Source organism: Ovis aries, chromosome 24 (genome assembly GCF_016772045.2).
Source record: "Ovis aries strain OAR_USU_Benz2616 breed Rambouillet chromosome 24, ARS-UI_Ramb_v3.0, whole genome shotgun sequence".
Classification (NCBI taxonomy): domain Eukaryota; kingdom Metazoa; phylum Chordata; class Mammalia; order Artiodactyla; family Bovidae; genus Ovis; species Ovis aries.
The window spans coordinates 10,838,091-10,846,703 of NC_056077.1; the positions used below are offsets into that span (position 1 = coordinate 10,838,091).

At 48.4% G+C, this 8,613-nt stretch overlaps 1 long non-coding RNA gene across 2 annotated transcripts; it reads right to left on the bottom strand.

Annotated features, from left to right (window-relative positions):
• Positions 1-188: 188 nt before the first annotated feature.
• On the bottom strand, positions 189-5,344 carry LOC132658553 (uncharacterized). 2 transcript variants are annotated; one of them, XR_009598360.1, is made up of 3 exons: positions 5,101-5,344; positions 3,802-3,976; positions 189-1,803 (listed from the first exon to the last, which is right to left on the bottom strand). It is a non-coding gene; the product is annotated as an uncharacterized LOC132658553 (long non-coding RNA). The 2 variants fall into 2 exon arrangements; XR_009598359.1 differs by lacking the exon at positions 5,101-5,344 and having other exon boundaries at positions 3,802-4,155.
• Positions 5,345-8,613: the final 3,269 nt, after the last annotated feature.

The following is an 8,613-nucleotide window of genomic DNA, read 5'->3' on the forward strand; positions in this document are numbered from 1 at the left end:
TTAAACCCATGGTTCCTGCATTGGGAGCATGGAGTCTTAACCACTGGGCCACCAGGGAAGTCCTTCAAAGGGCTATTGGAAAGACTAACTCATGGAACATGTAAGCACTCAGAAACCTGTTCACAGGAAGGACCATACAGATGTCAGTTATGATTATGATATGCTGATTTTTTAAAAAATGCACAATGTAAGAGGTGACAGTTAAGTTTTATTTGGGGCAAAATGAGGACTACAGCCTGGCAGACAGCAGTTCAGATAGCTCTAGAGACTGCTCCAAGGAGGCGAAGGGTTGTTGTTCAGTTGCTGAGTCATGTCTGACTCTTTGCAACCCCATGAATTGCAGCACGCCAGGTCTCCCTGTCCATCACTGACTCCCAGAGCTTGCTCAAACTCATGTCCATCAAGTCGGTGATGCCATCCAACCATCTCATCCTCTGCCACCCCCTTCTCCTCCCACCTTCAATCTTTCCCAGCATCAGAGCATTTTCCAGTGAGTCGGCTCTTCACATCAGGTGGCCAAAGTATTGGAGCTTCAGCTTCAGCATCAGTCCTCCCAGTGAATATTCAGGGTTGATCTCCTTTAGGATTGACTGCTTTCATCTCCTTGCAGTCCAAGGGACTCTCAAGAGTCTTCTCCAGCACCACAGTTCGAAAGCATCAATTCTTTGACACTGAGCCTTCTTTAGAGAGACATACAACCCCAAACAAAAACTCACATGCAAAGAGACAGACACACAGACTGGTTTCTGTCTGTCTGACCTACCACCTTGCCCTGCCCAAGGTATGGGATCAGGACTCCCAGCAGTCTGTGGGACTGAGCCCTAAACCTGTGGGATTCGATATCCAACTCCAGGTAAGTAGTGTCAGAATCGAATTAAATTATAGGATACCCAATCAGTGTCCAGAGAGTTGGAGAATTGGCTGGTATGGAGGAAAAAATATTCACATATTTGGTATTGGAAGTGTTATGAGTAGGTAATTTTATCTTTATGAGGGTATTGTGAGGATGAAATGAGACGATGCATATAACAAGAGCTCAGGAAGAATTTGCCATGGGTAGCATTTGCCTTAACATGGTAATAGCATGATTTATTTGGGTTTTATGAAATAAGAACTGAGTGCTGCTGCTGCTGCTGCTAAGTTGCTTCCGTCGTGTCCAACTCTGTGTGACCCCATAGACGGCAGCCCACCAGGCTCCCCCATCCCTGGGATTCTCCAGGCAAGAACACTGGAGTGGGTTGCCATTTCCTTCTCCAATGCATGAAAGTAAAAAGTAAAAGTGAAGACGCTCAGTCATGTCTGACTCTTAGCGACCCCATGGACTGCAGCCCACCAGGCTCCTCCGTCCATCCTCAAATTGAGTACCCATAGACTGAGATAGGAGAAAAATTACAGTTTTGTTTTCACTAGCCTATAACTGAAATTTAGTGTCTGTCTTCAATTCCTGATGTAGCAACATCCATGGACCTATGACTTCATCACCAAGAAGAGCCACAAATATTTTCATATCCCAAGATTGTCATATGTATCTATGACACAGCTGGCTTCTTTTGTAACCTGTGGGGGGTGGGTTGCATTGGAAAAGACTCTTCTGAATGTTTGTGGATGTGATCAGTCATGTCTGACTTTCTGCGGCCCCATGGGCCATAGGCCAACAGTCTCCTCTGTCCATGGAATTTCCCAGGCAAGAATACTGGGGCAAGTTGCCATTTCCTGCTCCAGGGAATCTTCCTGACTCAGGGATCGAACCCACATCTCTTGCGTCTCCTGCATGGGCAGGTGGATTCTTTACCATTACAGCACCTGGGAAGACCGATGTTCAGATGTTTGCAAGTTATTTTGAAATTTATCCCCAAGAAATGGTTATATAGAGTTATAAATGGATGGAGAGATAGAGAGATGAAGAGATGAATAGATGGAGAAAGGGATGAAGGAATGGATGGATGGATATAACAAAACGTTATCTGGGTGATCAGTATGGGGTATTCTCTGCACAAATCTTTCAACTTTTCTATATGTTTGAACATTTTCACAATAAAATGTTGGGGGAAAATTTTCTAAAAGAGAGAAAAGGATGAACCTGAGAAAGATAAAGACATTCAAAGTCTGAGCAAAGAAAGATACATCTTAAATAAAGCTCATGTTTATCATTGAGTCCTTTTATCAAAGACAAATTATACAGGGAAGAAAATGCACAAAAGAAATGTAAGGACTTTCCTGGTGCTGGTAGTACAGTGGATAAGAATCCACCTGGCAAAACAGGGGACACGGGCTCGATCATGGGTCTGGAAGACTCTACGTGCTACGGAGCAACTATGGAGCCAAAGCTACTGAGCCCAGACCGTAGAGCCTGCGCTCTGCAGCAAGAGAACCCACTGCAAAGAGAAGCCTGAGCACAGCAACTAAGAATAACCCCGCCCCCCCCCCCCCCCCCCCCCCCCCCCCGCCCCCCCCCCCCCCCCCCCCCCCCCCCCCCCCCCCCTCCCCCGGCAACTAGAGGAAGACTGCACCTAGCAACGAAGACCTGGCGCAGCCATACAGAAAGAAAGAAGTATAAAATACAGACACACACTGCAAGTCTTCAGTAACTGCACATTAAGGCAGGAAAAAAATCACATTTTCCCTAGAAGGAAAGTTCAGTGTCTAGGCTGTATTGCCAACATGATGCCCACAAGCCGCCTGGGGCACTGAGCAGTTGAATATGGCTGGTCAGATCCGAGATGAGCTGTAAAATATATACCTGATTTTGAAGACTTTGTATCAGATAAAAAGGGGGCGCAGAGAGAGAGAGGATGGAAAATAGCTCTGGAATATTTAAAAATACTGATTACATGTTGAAATGTTAATACTTTGGATATATTGAATTAAATAAAATATAGCTAAAACTAATTTCCTCTGCTTCTTTTTACTTTTCTAAAAGTGCAGCTACAAGAAAATTAAGATGACATATGCGGCTACATTAGTTATGTTTCTGCTTTAAGTCGGGTCTACAGAAGTGCCCACTGAGAAAATTCTGACTTTACCAAGACACATGCATTTCTCTTATGCTTCTAGAATTATTTTTTTCTTTCACTGGCCAACTAGACATGGATATATACCAGAAAAAAAAAAAAATTCACTGGCTGACTAGACATGGATATGCCGCGAAGAGCGTAATTGTTTCCCTTTGCTTATCTTTGGCAGAGTACCTGCTTTTTCCATTTTTCTTGTGGTTCATACCTCTGGGAAATAATGATGTCAAATTAGTGTGTAAGACATTTGGAAGTAAAATAAAATCTTTATATAATAAAAATATTTTTAGAAGAAATATCCAGTCTTAAGTCAACAGAAATAAACCCAGAAATAAATTCAATATAAAACATAATTTTGGATGGGGTGCCTGGACCCCACAACAGTCCCCAGGAACTGGGGTGTCCCAGCTGGGTCCCCTGCCCTCCCCTCCTTTGAGAATCACGTGGTTTCTGACCAGGATTTTCCTGTTTCCAGATGACTCTGCCCCAAGAAGACAGTCATCAAAAAAGCATGAGGCCCCATGTGACAGTCACCTGACCCTTCTGTGTAGGCCGTGGCACCAGCCTGACTGGGGCAGGCATGAGGTTTGGTCACTCTGGGTTCTGCTCCACAGTAAAGAGACCTAGAGAGGAGTCTGCCAGAGTAGACAGCAGCTCCGTCCTCCAGCCAGAGCGTGGCATCTAGCTACGGCATGCCCACTGGACACCTACCCCAAAGGCAGCCCGGGCAGGGGGATACCTGGGAGGTGGGGCCAGGCTGGCCCACCTGTCAGCATCATCCACAACTTACTGCGAGGTCCTTGCTGAACTGGCTCTCTGGTGCTGCTCACCTCTCCAGGCCTGAGCCCTTCTCTTCCTTGTTAACATTTTTTGAGCATGTTCCAGGTGCTGGCGCCAGACAAAGCTCATCTCATTTCATTCCTAGGCGCCCTTCAGGGAGGAGCTGTCATTAGTTTCCTAATTCGCTGATAAGAAGACGAAAGCACAGAGAGGATGAGTGAGTGGTCCAAAGTCACACAGCTCGGGACCCATATGCTTGGCAACCACTCTGTGCTGCCTCTTTGAAGAAGAGCCAGAAACCCAAGTGCTCCATTTCAATAAAGCAGTTCCTACCAGGGAGGTGTCACACTGCTCCCCAGCGCCTCTGCCCAGGAGAGCTGCTCCTCCCTCAGGTGCCCCACATCCTCAGGGCGTCACCACCCACCAGTCACCCAGCCAGCCACTCCAGTCTAGCAGCCAGTGCTTCCTCCGCAGTCCTAGGTGTCTCTGACATCCGCTGCCTTCTCTCCAACCCCTCCCCTCACTACCAACTTGCGTCACCTGGTGCAAGTCACTTGGCCTCTCTATGCTTCAGTTTCCCCATCTATAAAATGAGGATATTGATAGGCCTATCTCATAGAATCATTTGAGATCAAAGTGAGTTTTTTTTGTGGCTGCACCAAGGCTTAGTTGTGGCATGCGGGATCTAGTCCTCTGACCAGGGATGGAACTGGGGCCCCCTGCTTTGGGAGTGAAGCGTCTTAGCCACTGGATCACTGGGGAAGTCCCCAATGTGATTTTTTTTTAGCTTTAATTTTTATTTATTTTGGCCACATCAAATGGCTTGTGGGATCTCAGTTCCTGGACCAGGGACTGAACTTGGGCCATGGCAGTGAAAGCCCAAATCTTAACCACTAGGCCACCAGGGAGCTCCCAAAGTGATTTTTTTTTTTTTCCTCATTAAAACACACACGTATATACATTTGAACATATATATATATCAGGGTGTACCATGGCCCTGGCATACAGTAAGAGCTCAACGCCATTTAACTATCATAAGGAGCATCTGCATCCAGAGCCCAGCACAGTGACGGGACCGCAGATGTCTGGGAGGTCAGAGATGGTTTCCTGGGCAGATTCGATCATGCCCCTCCCTAGCTGGAGATCCTGTGGTGCGATCCCCAGGAGCCTGAGCATGAAGCACAAACTCCTTGGGCTGTCTCAGGGGCCCCAGCTTTGGTCACCTACCCGCTCCTGCCCACACCCATCCATCTCCTTCCCCCGTGCCCAGTCCCAGCATGGAGTGCCCCCGCAGTTTGTCAGTTTATACCTGCTTGTCTGTTGACTGTCCCCCACTGGAATGCCCCAGCTGTGAGGGCCAGGACCTCACCAGGTGCCCACAGCTGGGTCTTCTGGCAGGTACACCTGGCAGGTGCTTCAACACGCGTCTGTGGAATGACCGAATGCGGGAATCAGTGAAGGAAAAAATGGATCTCTTCTGGCACTTGTTCTGCAGCCTGGGAATCTGATGCGGTGATGTCACAGGTCAGATACATGGTGGGTGGCAGAGCCAGATTGGGGTTATTACTATGAAATATTTCATGAGGACAAATGGGCCACACGCCTGCACACAGAGCTCTGGATGACTTCCTCTCTGATGTGCCACCAGACCTGGTGACACAGGCGACTGGAGGTTCCACAAATCACTGCCCTTCATCACGACTACAGTCCCCCCTGAGCACTGGGGTAGGGGCCAGCTGAAAGGTCTTTTCATCCAATGCTGGGATGGGGGTTGGTCAGGATGGTCCCTCTGGTAGGACCCTCCACGGGATGGGAAATCATATCCTAATGGCTGAGTCATAGCCAGGGGGTGGAATGGCACCACTGGCAAGCATGATCCAGGACGTCCATCCAAAACTCATCCCGGCCCTTTGCTCCAGTCCACAGAGCTTGGCTGTATTCACATCGGCTCACTGGGAAGATACTGCCGAGGGGGACGGAAAAAGCAAACCCAGAGAGGAGAGAGCTGGCTTGGGGTGGGCAGCCTGACCAGTGTCCCATGTGGAGGGAGAGAACCAGGTCTTGATACCCAGGCCCACGAGGCACCTGTTGTCCTGAGTCCTCACTTGCACCCTCATGAAATGGGCAGAACTCTTATCTCCATCTCACCCTCATGAAACAGGCAGAACTGTTATCTCTGAGCAGGGCTCAGAGAGGTTGAGGGCTTTGCCCAGGGTCACACAGCCAACCAGAATTACCCTGGGGCTGGAACTCCTGGGCCTCCCCTGCAGCATTCCAGATGATCCCAATCCACACTCCAGTCCATGCCAAGTGTTTAACATGTTGCTGTCTTTAGTTATTTTTTACAAGAAACTCACAAGCTATGTGCTGTTAGCCCCATTTTACAGAGGAGGAAACTGAGGCTTATATAAGGGAAACCATTTACCCAGAGTCCACAGCCGGCAGGAGTGGGATTTGAACCCAGTGTACCTTCAGGGCCCACGGGCTTCCCTCTGCACCTGCTGCCTCCTGCATCATCGCCTCTTAGCTTCTGCACAGTTGGGCAGGAGCAAGCAGGTTGACCCACACTCAGTCAAGGACACGGAGCTGCAGCCACCCCCCCATACCTTCCCAGGCCTCTGGCTCCCCCACCACCTGTGTACCTGTTCTCATGCACGGCCTCCAGCCTTGGCCCTGCCTGACCCCCCATCCCCAGGAGCCCCTTCGAAAGAGTAATCAGAGCTGAAATGAGGGACTGAAGCTGAGGGATGGGCAGACAGCCAGCCAGCCTGGAGGCAGGCGGGGACACAGCCAAGGGACCCAGACAATCATGGCGAGCACAAGAAAGCAGGCGATGTACACGCAAAACGCTGATGTCTGATGTGAGCAAGGCAGACAGAGAAATCTGAGTTAACTGTGGCCCAGAAAAGAAAGAGACGCCGTTTCTCACCAGCCTAACACGGCCCCCTGGAGGCCAAGTGTGTGACCTTTAAAGAAATACTCTGAAAACTGGATTTGGCTCAGCTGAAAGCTTTGGAATCCTCCCCCAACCCCCCACCATAGCTTTATCAAGATGTAATTCACATACCAGGGAATTCCCCAGTGGTCCAGTGGTTAACACTCCAGGCTTCCACTGCAGGGGGCAGGGGTTTGATCCCTGGTTAGGGAACTAAGATCCCATGGTGTGGCCAATTTTTTTTTTTTAACTCATGTACCATACAGTTCACCCATTTAAAGTGAAAGTGAAAGTGAAGTCACTCAGTCATGTCCGACTCTTTGCCACCCTGTGGACTGTAGCCTACCAGGCTTCTCTGTCCATGGGATTCTCCAGGCAAGAATACTAGAGTGGGTTACCATTTCATTTCAATAATTTTTAGTATATTCAAAGTTGTGCAACCATCACCCAGTCAATTTTAGAACATTTTCATCAGCTCAAAAAGAAACTCTGTACCTTTTATTATCACTTTCCTGTTCCTCATTCTGCTCCCCACAGCCTCAGTTCAGTTCAGTTCAGTTCAGTCACTCAGTTGTGTCCAACTCTGCAACCCCCTGGACTGCAGCACACCAGACCTCCCTGTCCATCACCAACTCCCGGAGTTTACTCAAACTCATGTTCATCCAGTCGGTGATGCCATCCAACCATCTCAACTTCTGTTGTCCCCTTCTCCTCCTGCCCTCAATCTTTCCCAGCATCAGGGTCTTTTCCAACGAGTCAGTTCTTCGCATCAGGTGGCCAAAGGATTGGAGTTCCAGCTTCAGCATCAGTACTTCCAAAGAATACTCAGAACTGATTTCCTTTAAAATTGACTGGTTTGATCTCCTTGCAGTCCAAGGGGTCCTGTGAGTGGTATCTTGTATATTAGAGCCTCTCATCTCTTTAGGATCAGGGTGTCAAGGTTCACCCATGTTGTAGCACGTATCAGTACTTCAGTTCTTGGGGAGGGGGATAAATTAGGAGTTTAGGATTAACATATACACACCACTATATATAAAGTAGATAACCAGCAAGGACCTGAAGGGACAAAATAGGTGATTAATTAGTTAATCCCACTAGGTGAGTGTAAGTAGAAAAATACGAAAAAAAAAAAAAAAAGGAAAATACGGGAGACCCCTGTAGAGTTAATGATTACTTGAGAAAGCAGGTTTGCTTAACCACAAAACCAAGCAGGCTTGCTTAGCAGAAAAACCATGCAACAGAAGCACAAGCTGTGTCCAACTCTGTGCGACCCCAGAGACGGCAGCCCACCAGGCTCCTCCATCCCTGGGATTCTCCAGGCAAGAACACTGGAGTGGGTTGCCATTTCCCTCAGCACCCAAAACAATAAAACAATGGTGGCATGAGAGCCACATCCTGGGCAGTGAGCTCAATAATTTAATGATCCCTGGACATGCTCTCTGCACACACAGAAGAAAACAATAATTTGTGGACCCAGCCATGTAGGGACAAGAAAACTCCTTCGTCCAACGTGGAGGAAGAGTTGATGATGGAAGCATGACGTTTACTCGAGAAAGACAGAGAGGGTCTTCTCCCCCTCCCCACTTTTCCTTTGATTATGAAACTGTAGCCCAGTAAGTTCTCAGGGCGTGGTACTTCTCGCCCACGCGCTTGGAAGCCTCGCAAGCTATTCTAATAAATCACTTCTTATCTACCACTTTGCTCTTGCTGAGCTCTTCTCTGCACTGAGACATAAAGGACTGTGGTACCACAGAGCTCTTCAGAGCCCCCCTGGAATGACACCGATCGGTTCCAATATGAGCACCTCATTCCTTGGGGAGGGGGATAAATTGGGAGTTGGGGATTAACACATACATACCACTCCAGCGCTGGGAACTGTACTCAACA